At 42.4% G+C, this 21083-nt stretch overlaps 1 protein-coding gene and 1 long non-coding RNA gene across 2 annotated transcripts in view; both read left to right on the top strand.

Annotated features, from left to right (window-relative positions):
• Window positions 1-21083, top strand: part of SAMD12 (sterile alpha motif domain containing 12) — a 375957-nt gene that overhangs the window by 223219 nt on the left and 131655 nt on the right. The window lies entirely within an intron of this gene.
• The window catches only part of LOC115278929, a 58763-nt gene continuing 50323 nt past the window's right edge, over window positions 12644-21083 (top strand). The window contains exon 1 of the long non-coding RNA XR_003903122.1: window positions 12644-12910. This is a non-coding gene — a long non-coding RNA (uncharacterized LOC115278929). The remainder of the gene's footprint in view (window positions 12911-21083) is intronic.

The raw sequence follows: 21083 nt of genomic DNA, 5'->3' as shown, positions 1-21083 counted from the left end.
CGAAGTCTTACCTAGCAACCTTCCTTGAGTTACCACCATCTTAAGAGGCCTCTGTTTTCCTGAGAGTTTCTAGTAAATTGTCTCAAAATAAGTCAAGGTCAAATATGTTTACAGTTCACTGCTTCATTTGACTAATTTTTCTTAGCATCTCAATTGTCATTAAGAAATGCTATCTTTGTCTTTCTTCTGAGGAAGATAATTATAGCAATATTTCCAGCCTCTGGGAAAGAAAACTTGAGCCAATCAGATTTCCTTTTATGCATATGTGAGGTATGTGTGATGGCCTTTTCATCTTCCAAATTAGACTATTTGAATTTCCAGTCTTCTCCATGCCTTTTGTTTAGTTGTGCCACTAGTGTTACAAACCTGGTGTTCACATTCTGTTCTCTTCCTACTCAGCTTTTCTGCCTTATCATTGGATGACACTGAGCTTTGCCTTCCTGGTGCTCATCTGTTTGTATGAACGTGATAACGACTCCCTGGTTCTCCTCTTTTTCTAATGGCTCCTTGTCTGGTTGATAGCAAGCCTTCTTCTAACACTGCAGAATGTTGATGCTGGGGAATGGGTCCTCTCAGCTCTTCTCATGGTCCATGCTGTCTGGAGAATGTTGAATGTTGTCCACTGCCATCATTTTAACCATCCACTACTCCATAGTGACTCTCAAATACCTCTTTGGCCTCTATGAAGCTTCAGATCTTTAATCTCCCTAAAATGTGAACTCTAAATATTCTACTAACATCACAAATTTAAAATGTCCAAAATAACTCCATTGTCTTTCTCACCATCTCCCTGTGCTGCTTCTCAAGCTTAATAATGCCATTACTCCTTCCATCACCTATCATAGAAGGTTCAGAGTCACCTGACCTGTGATTACTCCTTTCCCCTCACCATTCACATGTCATCAGTGACCAAGTCTTCTGAGTCCTGCCTGTTAAATGGGTTTCCAGTCATTCCATGCCTCACGACTATGCTAGCCACTGTGTTAAACCATTCCTCGTTATGGCCTCCTTCCCAGGCCATAAAAATAACCTACTAGTTATTTGATCTCTAGTCTCTGCTCTGCCCCATTCGTTCTCCTTTAATTAACTTTCTACTTCTATTTCCAGACTTAATTTTGATATATTTTTGATGACATTATATCCCTCCATAAAACATTTGATGGCTCCCAAATGCTTAGAATAAAATCAAACTTTTTAGCATTCCATAGAAAGCCATTCTGAACATTTTGTAGATGTATTAACTTTGGGCAAGTTACTTCTCAGAGATTAAGAATCTTCAGTTATAAAAATGGGAATAGGACCTATTTCATAGTTGTTATGAATATGGTATAATAAAACTCACAAAAGGATCTAGTCTTGAGATACCACCTCTTCTGAGAAGACTACTTTATTTGTCAGGCAGAGCCAATCATTCTCTCTTCTTCATTACAAAGCACATTGTTCATAGTAATAATGTCTTTATTACATAGTATCCATTTGTACATCCATCAAGTCAGCACCAGGCTGTGTGGTATTAGGGACAGAAAGGAACACCCAGTCTAGCCATAAGGCTAGGATGTGTATGCCCTTATAGACATACATAGATGTGTAGTAATGCCACAGAACTGGAACTTAGCCTCACTTGGGAATAGGTGGGATACAGGAAGACATGCCAAAGGCATAATACATGAACTAGATCTTGAAGGATACAAGTTTTGATAGATGGCCAAGGGCTGGCATGAGGCAGAGGAGAACCCTATACAAAGGCAAGGTGGCGTGAGATCTCTCCACCTCACCTATAGAAGAACATGGACAACCTCATTGTCTTCTAATTTTCCTTTGCTCTCCTACCTCCTAGCATGGTACTTAGCAGAGAGTGGGTCCTCTGCATATTTTTACTGATTTAAAATTATTAATTGTTCCCCTTTTCTCTTATTTACTATTTTATTCTCAACTTAATCATCTCAAAGAAGTAAATGCAATGTGAATTTTTTATGGATTCATAATTTAAAAAATAGTAGCTACAAAGCCATTTTGAATCTTCCATGAGCAAAACTGCACAAAATCTCTTTTATTCCTTTGTGATCTAATTATTTTGACTAGTAAACTTAATGACAGTGGCTCTTAAATATGCCTTTTGCAAGGGCCCTTAAATATATAAGCCACTTCTTCCTTTAGTCTTTTTGCCCACTATTATCAACTTTAAATGTTCTGAGAGATACTGTCAAGCAACTATATATTGAGCCTTTTCTCCTAAGACCCAGGATTTGCCCTGTGGCCCACGGTAGATGAGAATGTCATATCAGGAATCTTCTAGGACTTTGTGGAGATTATTCTTGTGTAATTGGGGTCTTTCATTACCACTTCCTTGTCCAGTGTTATTTGATTAGGACCTGCCAACCACATGTCACTTCTAAGTTGCCTCCAAGATAGCATTTTCTCAATCTGCTACCTTCTTGAGCTTTTCCCCCAACATATTTCAAAATTCCCACACTCTGTTATACAAATTGTATGGCCAGGAATAGTTCTAATTTTATCAAGTATTTGAGCCTTCTGAGAAATTCTCTCTGTTATAGTTTTATATTTAAAGGCCTAAACATAGACTTCTTTTGGGGATTATTAAGCTCACACATCAGTGTGTCAGTAGGGGTTAGCATTGTGATGTGTACACTCTAGTTAGCATCCACTTCTATTTCATTTGCATTGTGGGAGTCCATTATGGCTGGTGTTTGAAGTGAGGCTTCAAATGGACCCTTCTTATCCACTGCATTCTTCATGGTAGAAAAATATCTGGGGACACCTGGGTGGCTCAGTTGGTTAAGCGTCTGACTTCAGCTCAGGTCATGATGTTGCAGTCCACGAGTTTGAGTTCCAGGTCAGGCTCTGTGCTGACAGCTCAGAGCCTGGCGTCTGCTTCAGATTCTGTGTCTCCCTCTCTCTCTGCCCTTCCCCTGCTCATGCCCTGTCTGTCTGTCTGTCTGTCTGTCTCTCTCTCTCTCTCTCAAAAATAATCAAACATTAAGACAATTTAAAAAAAGAAAGAAAGAAAAGTATCTGTTCTGACTGCCTTAAAGTTCCCTGTAACCAATGTAATTATTTAATTTGGACATGTTCTGTCAGGAATTATCCTTGTCATTATTTCTGCACAACTCCATTTTTTATGGCATTTTTGCATTCTGAAAAGTAACCATTAGAGAACCCCCAAAACTCCAAATGTTTCATGTCTGCCTCTGCAGAAATCACTAACTTCAAAATTCTTTTCTACTGACCTCTTTGCATTTAAATGTCCTAAGTGAAATTAAAGATACATTCGGTGTCTTTTGTCTGAGCAATTCAAGATGGCCATGGGACTGCGTTGTTATTTCACCTGGTGGTTTGACTATGAATTTGAAGGATCTTGAATTACTGATACTATACTGGCGTTTGTTTTCCACAGCTGACATTGGGTTCCTTTCTTCAGGGTAAGGCTAGATCCTGCAGTTTGGGTTCTGTAGTGTTCGAATCTCCTATGGGCAGCTGTAGTAGGAGAATGGCATGTGGACATGAGGAGAGAAAATCAAAGCCAGTTTCAGGGATGCACTGAGCTGGCTTGGCTTTTCTAAGAAGAAACAGAAATATACCATCAGTATGTTTTAGAATTTCTGTCCCTAGTATTATATATTGCCTACTTTCTCTATGGCCTTTTCTTTGGGACCACCAATTCTCAGTGCCTGGAGCAAAGTTCTGTGGAGTGTAGGTATCAAGGTTCTCATTGCATCCATGTTTCTACCTACCATTTCCAGGAGGTATCACATGTAGGCTACACTGTGATTGCCCCAACCTTGTGCCCTAGCCACAAGTCAAAATCCTCTCTGCTTCTCTGAAATAACCCCTTCATTATTAGCATCCCTTTTTTCATCCCTTTATATAGTAGCAATTACACGGTGGTTCATTCAGTATATACCATGAACCCAGCACTCTGTGCTGTGTGGTAAGGCCCCAAGGATGGATATAACAATCCTTGACGTGGAAGTCAAGTGAAAGGGACAAAACAGAGTTGTAAACATAGCATTCAAGAATCATAGGGCACCTCGGTGGCTCAGTTGGCTAAGCATCTGACTTCCGCTCAGGTCACAATATCGCAGTTCATGGGTTCAAGCCCTGCGTTGGGCTCTGTGCTGACAGCTCAGAGCTTGGAGCCTACATCAGATTCTTTCTCTCTCCCTCCCTCCCTCTCTATCTCAATAATAAATTTTTTTAAAGTTTTTTTTAATAAAAAAAAAAAGAATTTGAAGATTATGTAGGAAGCGCATCCAAACCAGAAAGAATATGTCAGGAAAGGTTCCAAGAGGCAGTGGCCTCTGAACTGAGCCAGCTATTTAACTAGGGTATGTTAGTTTTCTAGTTAGTCATCAAACAAATATATAAAATTGCCAAGATGAGCCTCAGAGAGACATATCATGGAGTAAAACTTATATTTACTAAAAGAAAAAATCTGGATTTACTGAATGTCTGGGCTTTTACTGGGTATTGGTGAAATTCAGTAAGCAAGACAGACATGGTTCTCTGATGCACATATTTTACATTTCAATGAGGAAGAACCTCCCAAACCAATGATCTTTTGTAGTGTGGTGAATGATCTGAAAGGGGATGTTAATCACGCTTTGGGAGCTGTAAGCCTAGGACCACCCTGACTTTGAGTGGTCTGGAAAATCTCCCTCAGGAGATCTAGCAGGGGAGGAGGGCAAGTCTGCTTGGAGACAATGGAAAGAAAAATGGCCTAGTTGGAGAGAACAGCATGTTCTGTTGCCAACATTGAAGCAGAAGCTTGGTGTATCCCAGGAACACATGGCAGGCTGGACAGAGGGAAGGCTCATTTGGTTAGAAGGTGGAGAGCATGAGAAGGAGAGGAGCCATGGTGGGAGGCAAGACTGAAGGGGTTAAAGGAGGGGCCAGAGTAAAGTGAACACCTTCTGTGTTTGCTCTCCTAAGGAATTTAGAGACAGTGGCGGCCACTAAAGGGTTTGAACCAGAGACCATCCTGATGAGCTTTGTATAACAAAAGATGAGCACCGTGCACTGAAGAGGGAGGAGGCAGAAGGAGGACTCCCCTGCAGAAGCTCTTGCATTAATCTGTGTAGGAGATGATGGCAAGCCAGAAGGAGGGTGGTGGCAAGTGACAGTAGAGAGAAGTCAATTCAAGAGACCAGACAACCAAGGGTGATAGAAGAACAGCAAAGAAGAGGGTTGTAAAGGATCATCCTTCACTTCTCTCCCCCAAACCCATGCTCCCTGCAGCAGAATTTTCTTCATGCTTCTTCACAACTCTAGATTCTTAGACCTTTCCCCAGAACCTGTGGAAATAGGCCCTCCAGCCCAGGCATCAGTATGGTTTTCCACAGCTTTACCCCCACATGTGCTTATGCAGATGAAAGCTTGAGGCCTGTTACCCAACACATTGCAGATTCTGTGCCCAGTGTACAGGGCACATCATGCGTAAAGCTCCCTTGGGCTTAATGACCAGTAAACTCAGAGAAAGTCTTCAGCCCTTTGGGTAAATGAGAACATCTCATAGTAAAGCCCACATTACACAGCCACCTAACCTTGCAGGGGATGTCCTCAAGGTCTAAGAAATTGGCCCACCATCTACTGTCCCCAAGAGACAGCCACTGAAATCCCATCCCTCCCATTTCCCCAGGCAAAATGAAATAGGTTCTCTTGGGCAATCCCACCGGGGCAGTGACTCTACCATTTTAGATGCAAGGCAGGTTAAAGATAAAGCTGTTAAAGTTGTCCAGGTAGGACTTCCTCCACAAATAGAATGGGGCAGAAGAGGGAAAACAGTGGTTGCTTCAGCTCTACATGGAACAGTGTAGCATTCATATTTGAAACCATCAAGGTTTTATAAAGTTTGGCAGCCATTTCAAAATCATTACTATCTAATATCAGCATCAGATACTGTATTTCCATACAAAGGCACAAGTTACCAGATCTTTAATTTATCACAAAATGGAAGTCTGGAGCTAATATTGATTGTGCAACTATTTGCACACTTGGCACTTTGAATTCTATATTTAGTCCCCACAATAATTTTGCAAGATGGATGTCATGAACCCCATTCTATAGATAAAGAAACAGCCCAGAGACCTGTAGTGCCTGTTCAAGGTCACAATTAAAAAGTGCACGTAGTAGTCAGGGTTCTCCAGAGGAACAGACCCACTAGGGGATAGAGGCTTAATATTTTATGAGGAGAGAGACTTACTGTAAGGAATTGGCTCTCACAGTTATGGAGGCTGAGAAGTCCCAGGGTCTGTTGTCAGCAAGCTGAAGACACAGGAGAGGTAGTGTAAAAATTAGCAGGCTGGAAATCCAAGAAGAGCCAGTGTTTCAGTTTGAGCCCAAACCAATGCCCTAATTCAAAACAGGCAGAAAGAATCCCCTTTAACTTGAGGGAGGATCACCCTCTTTGTTCTTTCCAGGCCTTCAGCTGATGGGACAAGGCCCACCCACATTGGAGAATGCAATCTGCTTTACTTCTCCCTATTTGAATGTTAGTCTCATCCAGAGACACCAGCACAGACACACTCAAAATATTTGTTTGACCAAATATATGGGTATCTCATGGCCTGGTCAATGAACCGTCACAGTAGGTAAAATAACTAGTCATTTCCAAAACCTGTGCTCTTTCCTGCTGCCCTGTCTGCCTGCTGTTAAGTCTTTCTTCTTTCAAAGATACACTTTTTCTTTTACAAAGAAACTCTTGACACCAAGGTTTCACCTAATGCCTTGCTTATCACACATAGTTTTCACTCCATCCTTTATTTTCCATTATTCTGGGCTGCTAGGAATGGTAGGTGTGTGTTTTTGCTAAGTCCCTCCTGCATACCCAAGATATTGTGACACTAAGAAACTTATCTCCCAACTTGACCATATAATGAAGCAGAGATACCAGTCTAGCATTTCCTGATGCCCCCAAATACCCCAAGTCATCTGAGTCTTGTTGGATCAAGACATATTTTGCTAGCTGCCATTTTAATCGACTTAATGGAAATTGATTCAAAATAAATGAATGCACAGAAAATTATTAACAGTGACCGCAAAAGTTTCAAGTGTCTGCTATGTAAGAGGCGATGTGGCTTTGATATATCCATGCGAAGTTTCACTCTTCCCACTTTATGTCAGAGAAATGACACAGATGTTTAGCACTAAAAACTATTAAACCTGAAGCATTGATGAAGGCAGTAGGGGTTCTGAACATCCATGAGAAGCCCTGGAGTATGTGTTTTGGTTAGTCTCATTTCTATCTCGTTGGTTGGTTGTCATGGTTCCTGCTTACTATAAACTACATATATGGGTATTATCCTTACTTCTAAGTATCATGAGACTTGATTTTTCTTTTGTCATTTGATCATGCCATGGAAAGGAAGAAGAGATGAAATAATAACAGAACAAATTTCATTGACCTAGACTTGTTTGTTTGTTGTTGTTGTTGTTTTATTTTTTATTTTATTTTTTTTATTATTTTTTTAAATTTATTTTTGAGAGACAGAGAGAGACAGCGTGAGCAGGGGAGGGTCAGAGAGAGAGGGAGATACAGAATCCGAAGCAGGCTCCAGGCTCTGAGCTGTCAGCACAGAGCCGAATGCGAGGCATGAACCCACAATTGTGAGATCATGACCTGAGCTGAAGCCGGATGCTTAACCAACTGAGCCACCCAGGCGCCCCTGCTGTTGTTGTTTTAAATTGATCTTGAATATGTGTTTCGTTACACAAAGAGTCTTACTATAATCTTTTGGTCTGGCAGGATTTGACATGTATGAAAGCATAAATAAACGGTTTCTTAATTTTCTTTCCATTTTTAAAAGTTTAAATGTGCATTATCTTCTGGCTTCTCCCTCCCTGGTTCTCTCTTTTTCCTTCCCAGTGTACTTCTCCACTAAAGACTACTCAGCCCACAGAAGAACTGTTAGAAATTTATTAATTAAGGACCAGTTTCGGCTTCTTTGTCAGGAATAATCATTTGTTTTGGAGCTGATTTTCTGCTTTAATTAAATGAAAATGTCACTCAGTCAAATGAATTCATTTATATTTATTTATCCAGTACTCCAGGCTTGAATTTCTTGTAGGGACTTGGACTCATCACATTTGTTCACACAAAGAACTGAAAAATGTCTCTTTCAGCAGTTTAAAGGCTCACGGATGTTTACTCCTCCCTGTAGAAGCACTGCGTAAACAAAGCCATGATTAACAAATGTACGCATTGTTAATTTGTTGTTTAAACAGGTTGTTTGCCTGTGTGGACATTATCTAGGTGCACATCAGGATATGTAACTGAGGATATCGGTGTACACACTTGCACCTACGTGTGCTAGAGCGGAGAAGTGAGGAACACCCACTACCACAATCCCGTCAGACTTTAAGAAAGCATCAGGGTCATATTTGAACCACTTGTGTGTCTTTATTTGCCTTTCCAGAATGCTAATTGGTAGGTGCAAAGTTTAAATGCTACCTAATCTTTCCCTTCATATTTTTTAAAGGATTACTTATTGAATACAGTCTATGTACCTAACACTAGAATAGCACATGAAAATAGAATAAACATACTTACCACCCATTCATCAACTTTTGAGCACATACTGAGTGTAAGGCTAGGTATTGGGACTCCATGATAAAGACTGTAATCCTAGAAATGGCTGAATAGGCTAGCCACCAAAGCCTCACCAAAATCTTTTTGGCATGAGCAAATTATGCCCCTTTTCCAGAAGGCTGAAACACTGGTGCTAAGGCTTTCGCTTTTCTGGAACACAGACTGAAAGCTGTAAATGTTACCTTGAATTCTTTTCAGAAAAAAAAAACAAGGGCAGTTGAAGCAATTCTCTGCTTTATTGAAAGGGTGGATATGGGTGCCGATGTTCACCTGGCACGCGGAAACGGATTTAGACTTTCTGGCGAGCACACAGCCACAGATGTGAACGCCTTCATCACCCACCCTGCGGCAAAATCCCTGTGGGTACAAAGAGCAGCTCTGCAGTATTGTACTTAAAAAGTGGGTCCCTCACACAGCCATTGTCACTGTCCCTCCTGTGATTCAAGCAGGCTTTTAACTCTTCTGTTTTGGTGGTAGGGTTGGTTGTCTGTCTGTCTGTTTGCCCTAAATAGTCTGGAGACAAAACTGGGTTCAAAGGGCTCAAAAATCAAGTTTCCGACAGCTTAAAGAGTCCATAAAATAGGCACAATTTCAATCTTCAAATAAATCATCCTTTTGATTTCTTCTCTGCGTCATAATACGAGCTAAGATTGTGATGACTTGGCAGTGTCTGCTGTGAGAAACAGGTGAACTGGGGGTCTGTTGGTCCCCTGGGCTAACCCGGCACTGGGGTTAGGAACCGCCTGTACGTGAGTTTCTTCATCCTTAAAATTGCTCCTGGTAGCTTCTAAAGGCTGTGACAGTAAAGATAATTGAAATAATTATTACCCAGACTCCAGGGAACCTATTCTATTCAAGCCCTGGGCTTAGAAAGGAAAGGTTGAGAAAGCATTGACTTCTTTGTCCCTTGATAGGGATATTGAGCGTGTTAACTCTGGCTGAAACCCCACTGCCCAGGCGAGAGGAAAAGGTAATGGGTGTCTCCAGAGGTAGGACAGGAGCCCTTCCCAGACCCTGTAAGGGCATTTATGGAGTATTTGGAGAAGCATTTATTGAGCATTTATTATATTATAGATACCGTGCTAAGCCCCAGACAGCTCCTGCCTTCAGGGAGCCGTCAGCCCAATGATTATTCCAAAAACTTAGACTTTTATCCAAGTCATATCAGAATTGGTTCTGAAACCCAGGATACTTAGTCCCGTCTGAGGCCAGGGTGAACAGCTGCCACTGAGGTAATCACTGTCATTTAGTGTGTGCTGACTGCACATCACCACTGTCCTAGACACTCTGTTTGCATTGTCATTTTGGGAGCTGTTAGCGTCCCTATTCAGCAGACCAGAAAAACTGATGCACAGAAGATTGAAGTGACTTTTGAACCAGGTCACCCAGTCTGAGAAGCGATGGAGTGAGGATTTGAGCCCCAGCTTTCTCCAAAGTCCGTGGTCTTAGACACCAGCTAGGTCTGCTGCTGCAACTGTGCATATATATTTCATGGGATTGGGAAGAGCAGTCACCACCATCTAATGTCACAGGGCTAACTCTGTAGGGGCCATACCGTATTGCCCCCTGCAGAATTGTTCAGCTAGCACACCCCTTGCTAGGGTCTAGCCACAGGAGACGAGATGGGTGCAGAGTTATGTTAAGGGCAGTGAAGGAAAAATATAAAGTGCAAGGAGAGGCTCTAAGTTAGACTGTGGGATAACAGTGACATTTAAGTGGTAGCAAGATGGAGAAATGAGGGTGCCCAGGTGAAAGCAGAGGAAGAGCAAACAGGCAGATGGAAAAGCACATGCTAATGTCTGAGGCACAAAGGAGTTCAGCATTACCTACGAACTGAACAAAGACCACACATGGGATCACAGTGCTCTAGACAGAGTCTTGTGGCCTGGACACAGCACGGGGAAGATGCATAGGGCCTTGGAGCCACACTAGGGATTTGGAATTAGCATCTCTCTTTTTTTTTAATGTTTTTATTTATTTTTGAGAGAGAGAGACAGAGAGAGACAGGGTGAGCAATGGAGGGTCAGAGAGAGAGGGAGACACAGAATCTGAAGCAGGCTCCAGGCTCTGAGCTAGCTGTCAGCACAGAGCCCAATGCAGGGCTCGAACCCACGAACCATGAGATCATGACCTGAGCCGAAGTTGGACGCTTAACCAACTGAGCCACCCAGGCACCCCTGGAATTAGCATCTCAAGAAGTGCAGTGAGAGGCCTCTAAAGGATTTTAAGCAAAGAAGTGATGAGATCATATGTACATCTTTTTAAAAATCATGTTGGCAGCTGACTGGGAGAATGGATTGGATGAGAGCAGAGCTGGAATTGAAGAGGCCCACCAGTGACCAGTGACTCTTGTAGAAATCCAGGTGAGGACAGGTGATCACCAGAACTGGGCGGTGGCCCCCGCGCTGAGTGTGGCCAGGTCTGTCTGCCGGTAGGGTTTGCAGGGCGTAATAGTGGATCGGATGTGGCCAGGAGAGGGAAAAGCGAAGGTGAGTCAGGGTTCCTGGCCTGAGCTGCTAAGGCTGGAGTGGCCTGTGCTCAGGAAGAAACTGGACAAGGGAGCATGAGGCAGAGACTTGACAGGAATGAAGAGGTCAGTTTGCAACACGTTATGTTTGAGGTCCTTTGAAACATTGAAGAAAGGAGCTAATACCTGGGTACGAGGTCTCGTGCACTGGAGAGTAAAATTGAGGAATTGCCCAAACGCATGTCAAGGGTGCCATGCGGGTAGTGCCGTCACTTGGCCACCGAGCGTTCCTGACTTTAATAACAGGTTTTGTTTTATGTCAAATAAGAGCTCGAGGGGCAAGCTCCAAGTGCGCTGCGTGTGCTTTCTTCACTGAACACCCGTCAGCTCTTGTGGGTACCCTGAGTATCTTCCGGTGGTTTGTTCAAACGCACAGCAGAAGAGACCTTGGGAGGGACAAGAAACTGTCCTGACAAGAGCAGTCACAAAACAGTGCCACCCTGCCATGCCCTCGAATCACAGCGTCACCTCCGTCGATGCCCACATAAACCATCACAGAGTGACTCAAAGCACGACCTTTATAGTAGAAAACTCTGAGTTGTTATCTCAGCTCTGTCCCTTGCTATCTCTTTAACTTTAGGCAAATGACATATCCTTTCTGAAAGCAAGTTTTCTGCACTGTAAAATCAGAACAAAGATACCACAGTCACAGAGTTGCTATGCGGATTAGAAGAGATTTTTGCGCAGTGATTATTAGCACAGATCTGAATAAAAGATAGGAAGTGGATCCATATCTAAGAAGACATTCTTGCCAGGGATTAGCATGAGGCTGAAATATGTATTTCATAAGCCTATTCCAGTAAGTCAAACACTGAATTTTTGTTAAAATTCTGCAATCATCTCGAGGCATAGAGAGGGCATTGTATAGAATATATGGCTTTATCACTTCCATTAAGTTGCTTTTGATAGAGGCCAGTTTGTCAACCAGAATCGCAGTCAAAAGTGTACCAGTGCCTAAGACAGTTTTTCATTGTCTGTGAACAAGTCTAGAGGATGGTATAGAAGCTCATATATATAGCTGTGCATTTGGGGTCTTTTGATGACTTCATTTAATCAGACTGTTTAGCTTGTTGAGGGCTCATTGCTGATATTGTAGACAGGTTCTTTGTGAGTGCATAAGGAAGACATTGTGTAGGATACCTGTGTTTTTGTGGGACTGGAAGAATCCCTATCCACCACTACCTGAAAGTTGTCCCGTGATACCTTTGTTATACCAATGTTTCAATTATTAATAGTTATTTGTGTTTAGTGCTCCACGGAGAAAATAGTCCTGGTCATTACCCAAGTCGGCAGCTGTACTTACTATGCCAGCACTACTAGGACAGAGAATGAAGAAGACAGGCTCTTCCTTGTTATTCCCTATTATTCTTTACCCTACAACTAGAGAACACAAGAGTACTTGTAACATATACTCTTCGGAATCATACACAACTAGGTGCTCTAGAATAACTCTGTCCAGTAGAACTTTCTGAAATGGGAATGTTCTAGATCTGCACTGTTGAGTACAGTAACCACCAGCCACGTGGCTATTGAGTACTTGAAATGTGGCTAGTGTGACTAAGAAACTGAATTTATAATTTAACTTTAATTTACCTAAATTGAAGTAGCCATATGTGGCTCCCAGCTACCATGTTGAGTACCGCAGATCCAGCAATGGATGGTTGTGGGCTCCAAAAATTCATGGAGGAAATAGGGCTTCAGGTGGAGCTTACAAGTAAAGAGGAAAGCAAAGGATGCCCCATCTAGGCTAACAGCATGAGCAAAGGCTGCAAGGAAGGGTAAGCCATGTGGTTTGTAAACATTACACAAGAAGAGAATTGAAGGAAATTCAACGAGACTTTCTGAAAATGTCAAGGAAGTTTCTAGAATCTAGACCATTACTCTCTTTTATTAAGTTGCATATGAGTATTTTACTTGTGGTAAGCCTCCCATTATTTGGAATGGGTCACGTGGTATTGGCTTTGTTACACTTTTTATAAATAAGTGATCTCCACAACCATGTAAGGTACAAGTTGTTCATTGAAACTGATCATACTGGTGAGATGGCAATCTAAAGGTAATTGAAGGAAATGTTGACATAGCAGTGGTTAAAGGAACCTGCAAGGGTTCAGTCACCCAGGGACTGACAATAACTTCTGCTAGAGGGGACAGAAAGCTAGAGCCATGGAATAGGGGTCAGGTGGCCGGAGAACCTTGTGAGAGGGGCAGCCATGACTACAAGCACCAGGTCCACACAGGGAGGGAAGGAGAGAACAGTCAAACCTCCTGCCTACTGCTTCCCACTGGTGCCTCTAACTAGCTGAACACAACCAGAGACTAGAGGGCAGCAGGTCACAGGTACTGCAGTCCTCGGGGGTCAGCCTCCCATGGCAGGAATAGACAGAAAAAGCAAGAATGGATTGTGGGGAAGAAGTAGGGAAAGGAAGTGTGAATAAACAGCTCTTTTCTTGATGTTGAAAGATACCATCTTAGTTTGAGTTGTTATAACAAAAACACTGTAGACTGGATAGCTTAAACAAAGGAAATTTATTTCTCATAGTTCTGGATGCTGGGAAGGCCAAGGTCAAAGTGCCAGATGATTTGGTTTCTGGTGGGGACTCTCTTCCTGCTTTATAGATGTTTACCTCTTTTGTCCTCACCTGGTAGAGAGAAAGAAGATCTCTGGTGTCTCATCTCATAAGGACACTAATCTTATTATTCCTGACGGCTCCAGCCTTATAAACTAATTACCTCCCAAAGGTGTTGTCCCCCCAACGTTATCACATTGTAGGTTAGGGCTTCAGCATATGAATTTGGGAAAAACAAACATTTAGTCAACAGCTAATAGTAAAATGGAAACCATATAAATAATATGTTGGTTAAATTATGACAAAATTGTAAACATGAAAGTGGTGCAGAGCACTGAAATTCTATGCAATAGCAAGAGAAAATCTTCACATGATTATTTTATTTACTTGTGAGAGAGTGTGTATGAGCAAGGGAGGGGCAGAGAGAGGGCGGGGGAGAGAGAATCCCAAGCAGCCTCTATGTCAGCACAGAGCCCGACACAGGGTTCAGTCCCACAAACCATGAGATCATGACCTGAGCTGATCAACAGATGCTTAACCAACTGAACCACCCAGGGGTCCCTTCACTAGATAGTAAGTGAAAAGAATATGATAACAGTATATGCAGGAAGGTCCAAATGTTGTTTTTAAATAATGTATATACAGTAAACTATAAGTGCATAGTATTTACACTCACAGGAAAAAAAATAAAAGAGAATACTGTGAAGAAATGCACCAGAATTTTAACAGTAGTATCTCTGGATAGTGGTTTAAAGATGCTTTTTACTTTCTTCTTTATACTCCTCTGGGCTTTCAATATTTTCTAAAGCAACATAATTATGGTATATTTCTATTCTGGAACAATATTTCTGTTGTTCTTGCTTTAGATATGCAAGGTATATACTCAGTAGAGAGAGGTATGTGACTAAGTTCCTTGTTATCAGTCATTCAGTCAGCTTAAGTTTCACTGTATACCCATTTCTGCACAAATGATGGGCACCTGAGCATTTCCGAGTGCATTAAAAATGGGATGAACCAATAAAATGCTCTTTTAAAATATTCTACTGAGAAACTTTTAGGTCCTAGAGAATGATCTGATTTCCTATTGATCTTTTTATTACCTCAATCATTTCCTCAAACATGGTTAGTTAATCCAGATCCCAACCAACCAAGTTTCCTCATTATCTGTTACATTTGGTTTTGTTAAATACAAATCTTTTGTGACACTTCCATTATTAAATGGACAGTTGAGTAATGTTTTATTGACATCTGTAAGGTTGAAGCATATTTCTTAGGACCCATGGTGATGGTAGCCATGATTTTTTCCTGAGCCACCTAAGCATAGCCAGTTTTTTTGTGCTCTTGTAATCTTCATCTTACAAACAGCAATCCTTCTGTTTCATTGTTTATTCTTTCCTGATATAAAAATATTTCCCTCTACCGCCTTCCTGATCTGCCGTCATCCAACCTGGATGGACTCTTGTAAGCAGAGTCGTCTCCAGTGATGTGAGGACTTATAGTGGTTCTCGTTTCAGAAAATCCTTTCCCTCTCCCTGGCTTGCTTTTTAACCTCCAGCTGCTACCCAGTTATTAGTTTGTGGATGGCTGCTTCAGCAGCATTATTCTAGCACTTGCTTGTAGCAGATATTATTAATAATAAGAAGTTAGTAAATGTGCACAGTGTTTAATGCTTGTAGAGATTATTGTTGATAACCCTAATTGTAATCATAGTTTTGTAATGGCTAAGTTAAGATTCTTGTGGTTGCAGGGAATGGAAATCTGAAGGTGGCTTCAACCAAACAAATGGAGCTTGGTGGGGTCTTCATTTTTTTCATGTTTATTCATTTATTTTAACAGAGAATGTATGTGTATGAGCAGGGGAGGGATAGAAAGAGAGGGAGAGAGAGAATATCAAGTAGGCTCTGTTCCATCAGCACACAACCTGACATGGGGCTCAATCTCACAAACCATGAGATGACGACCTGAGCCAAAATCAAGAGTCAGATGCTTAACTGACTGTGCCTCCCAGGCTCCTCTTGGTGAGGTACACATACTACCCATCCGGAGTCTTTGACGGAACTTCTGAGCAGAGATAGCAAGACGTCAGGGAGGAGTGGAACTGTGAGAGCCAGCAAGAATCCAGACAACAGACTGCCCTCTTTCTATGGTTTCTCCTTTTCTGTTGGCTTCATTCTTTATATACATTTTCTCTGTGACTCAAGTCTTACCCCTTTCGAGTTTACTGACTGTGATTGGAGCACTCAGAATGTTCTCGAGTGCACTCTCAATTTCTCCTCTCTCTCTACATCTCCTCATCCCAAATCCATCATCCCACAACAGGAACTGTGATTGGCCCAGCTTTGATGCAATCAACAACAGCCAACAACAGGTAATGCTGCCCGGAGACATCCCTGTGGCCATTACGAGGCAGTCGTGCACCCTGAAAGGTGTTGATCATAGTTTTTATGTCCTTGATGCCTTCATTGTACTTCATTGTACTTAACTGTAAACATACTTTTATGAGATTAACCTATTTTTACTTTAATATTTAGAAGAAGCATATGGAAGTATGGAAAGAATTAATTTTGAAGACTTCTTTCCTACAGAGCAAAAAGAACAGGTTTGTGTTTTCGACTTAAGAGATTGTTACAGAGAGATGTCAGGGAGATGATGGGAGATGATCAAAGGAACTGAAGTAAGGCATCAGAACTAGTCATGACAGCAGAAGAGTAAAAGTAGCCCACAGGAGGCAGGCAGCTCTGCCGTAGTGAAGATGGCCGCTTTGGTGCCACATTTAAGAATCTACTATGCTCTGTCTAGACAGCAACCCACGCATGTTTTATGAAGCTTGCATCCTAGAAAGAAAAAGAAAAAGATCCATTTTAAGGCAACATAAATACAATTAGCTGTTCTGTGTGTGTGTCTTACTGCATTGGATCCCCAAATTGAGACATGCAGGTATTCGTTCATCTAATAGAAGATTGTAGAACACCCAATAAGCCTCCAGCTGATCGTAGGCAGCATGCTTATCAAACGAACCTCTAAATGAGTGTTAGTATCAGATAAACTTTGTGCTCAGTGCTTGAGTATGCACTTCATGTTCTTTAATTTGTTTAATTATTAAAGCAAATGCCATGAAGCAGGTTCTGTAATTTCCGTTTTATAGAGAGGAAACCAATACTCTGAAAGACTAAAATAACTTGGTCAAGGTCACAAGGTGAAGGTTTGGAGAGGCTGGAGCGCAAGCCAGATCTGTCTGACTACAGAATCCTTGGTTTTCTTTTTTCAGTCTTTGAGTTGTGTTGTCATGGGTTATTCAATCTGTAGGATTGATTACTTAAGGAATTGTGTGAGGGACACCTGTGTCCCATCACAGATAGCTCCCTGGCTGGCACTGGCGTGAAGCAATGAATGATTCAGCCATGATAAGCCACGTATGATGCAGTAAATACTATGACTGAGACATCTAGACAGGAGTCCCTTCCTAGCGATGTATTCTGGGGAAAGTTCTTTTGTTCTCTAAGCTTCGTTGTTCTGCACCTGTAAAAGTGAAGGGGGTAAACAGTCTTACTTTATGGGTATTATGTGGAGTACAAGAGTTGATACATGCAAAGGTCCTGGAGCAGTAGCAGGAACAAAGTGCTCCCACAATGGTAGCCAGGATCACTATCCACAGAGCACTGTCCACAAGAGTCAAGCAGGGTTTACAGAGGAAACACACTCTGACATATCAGTCTCCCATCCAAGTACTAACCAGGCCCGACCCTGCTTAGCTTCCGAGATCAGACGAGATCAGGCGCATTCAAGGTGGTATGGCTGTAGACCACGCTTTGATATATCAGATGTTGCCAGGTAGGGAGGCAAATGTTGGACATTTAAAGTGGAAGGATCTGTGAACAAAGGCCTTTGTATAGTCAACCCACATTCAGCTAAACATATACTATGTGCCAAGCACCCAGACTAATTTCTTCACCTAGCCCTTGAGAAATTCTTCATTCAAATGATTCCTTTAGCACACCCTAGCACACTGAGGGGGCCCCTCCCTCCCCCCTACTTTTTACACCCACCTGTACCTGCACACTATAAAACATATCACAGTCCTTCATTTTCCAGGGTGACACTGGTGACTCTTCATATATCTCGATGAAGGATTATTCAGTTACATGGAACATTGCTTAACTGGAGATAGCGTGAGAAGGGATAAAGAAACAGCGTTAAGGCATATTAAAAAGTGGCTTTTTCCTGGTGGCATTTTGTCATTTTTCAATTTGGCATCTTTCCTTATTCTTTCTTTCTACCACGTAGATCTGTATGAGGCTTGAATCTGAAGAGAGTTTCTTGCGAGGTGGCTTTCTTCAAGCATGTGGATAAAATTGCCAGGTTTAGTCAAAGTTTGTTTAGAGTCTTGCTCTATTTAGTCAAAAGAATATCACTTCTGTTGCTGGCCTCAGTCCCAGACTCCCAGGAAATTCACAGTGCCTCCTGACCTGTGACAGTCGGCAGTTATTCCCTAGTGTGGCCCGGTTTTGAAAGGCCTTGGTGTCTAGCCTTCCTAGGACCTGGAGCAAGCTCCACCTGCTACCGCTCCGGTTCCCTCAGGCCACCCCCAGCAGACCATCCCATCCTGTCATCTCTGAAGCCACGTGAGTCTGGTGCTATGCTTGCCATGACTCATGGCCTCGAGCTAAAGGATCAGAACTTCTTGAGCTAAACAAAACTTCATTTAGTTAGAAGAAAAATCATCAACAAGCACATTTGGAGTTCTTCCTGTATGTGAAGGCTGTTCTCACTTTGCAGATGAGGAAACAGAGGCACACCAAGGTTAAGAAAGTGGCCACACAGCTGGTAACTGACAAAGCCAAGGAACTAGCACTACGGTCTAGTTCAGGGTCAGGGTTTGCACCCTTAACCCCCAGTATGCCGCTTCTCTGAGCTTCGAGCTACCTAGTCCAACCTTGTTTGGTCAAATGAGTTATTACATAAAAAATCTGCTAACACATAGTAAGAGCAATTTTTGTGCTAGCTCTTGTTGTTTGCATGTTTAATAAAAGGTGAAAGCTGAGGTCATAGAAGTGATGCAAGTCTATACATTTAGGCCAGGATTTCTCAAACTGTATTCTGTCGAATGCTAATATCCTTTGGATATTTATTTTTGAGAGAGAGGAGACACAGAATCTGAAGCAGGTTCCAGGCTCTGAGCTGTCAGCACAGAGCCCAGTGCGGAGCTTGAACCCAAGAACTGTGAGATCATGACCTCAGCTGAAGTCAGATACTTAACCAACTGAGCCACCCAGGCGCCCCAAAGTTTTCTTTAAAAACAAACAAACAAACAAGAAAACCCAAAAAACATATGATGAACTAAAACATTTGAGAAATGTTGGCTAAAAAAAATTTCTTTCATACTACAGTATCTTTCAGATCCCTTAATATGCTAATGTGCATGATTTATTTTCAAAAAGTGGCCATGGCATACAGAATTCCCCGAACTTACTAGACCCTCCTTTTTTCCTGTAGAAAAAAGTTAATGTAGCAGGCCTAGGCCTAGACTCTTGTTAGAAGGTCGTACTTGCAAGATTGGCTCTTGCCCGTGTCCCGAAGCTTGGATTCTAGGACGATTCTCCAGCTCTCCCTGATCATATGGCCCGTGTACCTAAACTGGCTGTACAGACAGTGTCTTTTATTTTGAACACCTGTTTTCCTTCTAGGAGTCTGGAGTTTGGGTACATGCTAGGCAGAGGATGCCCAGTGAACAGCCTCCAATAAAAGTCCTGGCCAGTGAGTCTCTAATGAGCTTCCGTGGTAGACAGCATTTCACACATTTTCACAACTCGTTGCTGAAGGAATTAAATCCATCGTGTGTGACTTTCCCAGGAGGGACTCTTGGAAGCCTGTGCCTGCTTCCTTCCAGACTTCACCCTGTGCGCCTTTCTCTTTGTTGATCTTGCTCTGTATCCTTTTGCTGTAATAGATGTCAGCTGTGATTTCAACTGTTTGTTGACTCCTGTTGGTTCCCCTAGCAAATCACCAACCCTGGGGATGGTTTTAGGGACCCCTGTTCCAACCAGAAAATCCTTTTCCACACAGAGTTTTTTTTTTTTTTTTAACGATCCCATGGGCACTGGAGTTCTACCGCACCCAGTGTGTGCAGAGAGGAACTGTTCAGTCCCACCGCTCAGAGGTGGAGATTGTCCCGCATGACGACCCTGGGCTTCTTGGTGAAAAATCGTAGAGTTCCTGAGGCCCATGTGGAGGTCATTACCAAATAACAATTTTCTTCCTGGCTGAGACACAGAGATTAAATATATACTGACAGAGCAGAACTGACTGATACAATTTCATTATTCTTTTGGAACAATTGGCTGGGAAGGGTAGGGATGCAACCAGTAGCCTCCAGATAGAGCCATCTGTTACATTCTTCCATTTTTAGACTTAGCTCTTTAGCCCAGGATAAAACTACTCATATAAATTTATATAAAGTTATATTCACATTTATGTGAAAATGTATTAAATTATATATGTGTAGAGGAGATTTTTATATACATCTAGACAACCCTACTGAAAGGACTTTATGGCTTTTTGAGCCCCATGGATCATAAGTCATCCTTTAGTAAATATGATTTCCCCGCATTCATTTTACAGCATAAACAGATGTACCAAGGGTCTCCTGAGAGCAGGTAGGCTGCTCTGGTGCATGAAAATCCAAATGGAGGGGGTGATCAGCCCCAGTATGTGTTCCTCCAAGACCTTTCCCGGTACTCCTCCTCCTCTGCATTCTTCATGGCTGACTTGTCCTCCTCTTATGCTTTTCACAGCTGCCAAAAGTTATATTTGCATATCCTCTACCATGGGTGGGGAACCACACTTCCTGCAATCCAGGCTGCTCCAATAGACTTCCGTACGTTATGTGTCTAGACCAGCCTACCCTGTGTTTCCTTAGAGCTTGTTGACCTGTTTCCAGACAATGGCCAGTCTTACACCAAGACCCTGCCAACTCTGACTTGACTGGCCCTTTACCAAGCTGACCTAGTGCACAGACAATTCTCTAAGTACTATGTTCTCCTCACTGTCTCCACACCCCCACGCTTATGCTGCAGCATGCCATGATTGATGTGTTTCTTCTGCCTTCTCTGCCCTTTCCAACCTGTCTGAATCGCATCGCAGGTTCCAGTCTGCTTTCCATGAGGCTGGCCTTCTCTCTCAGACCCCTTGACCTGTAAACCAGACCTGGGAATCAAGGGCTCTGCGCCCCTTCCTCTGTCATTGAATGTATGTTCTGCCCACTGTTTCCATGGTGGGAGCTGTTCCAAGACCCCACCTTAGCAGAGTAAGGTGTTGTTGAGACCTGGATAGATATGTGACTGAACCCCATTAGGGCTTCTCTATAAACTTTAAGAATCTGGCAGGT

The sequence above is a fragment of the Suricata suricatta genome, chromosome 15 (assembly GCF_006229205.1).
Source record: "Suricata suricatta isolate VVHF042 chromosome 15, meerkat_22Aug2017_6uvM2_HiC, whole genome shotgun sequence".
Taxonomy (NCBI): Eukaryota; Metazoa; Chordata; class Mammalia; order Carnivora; family Herpestidae; genus Suricata; species Suricata suricatta.
This window is presented reverse-complemented; position numbering and strand designations above follow the sequence as displayed.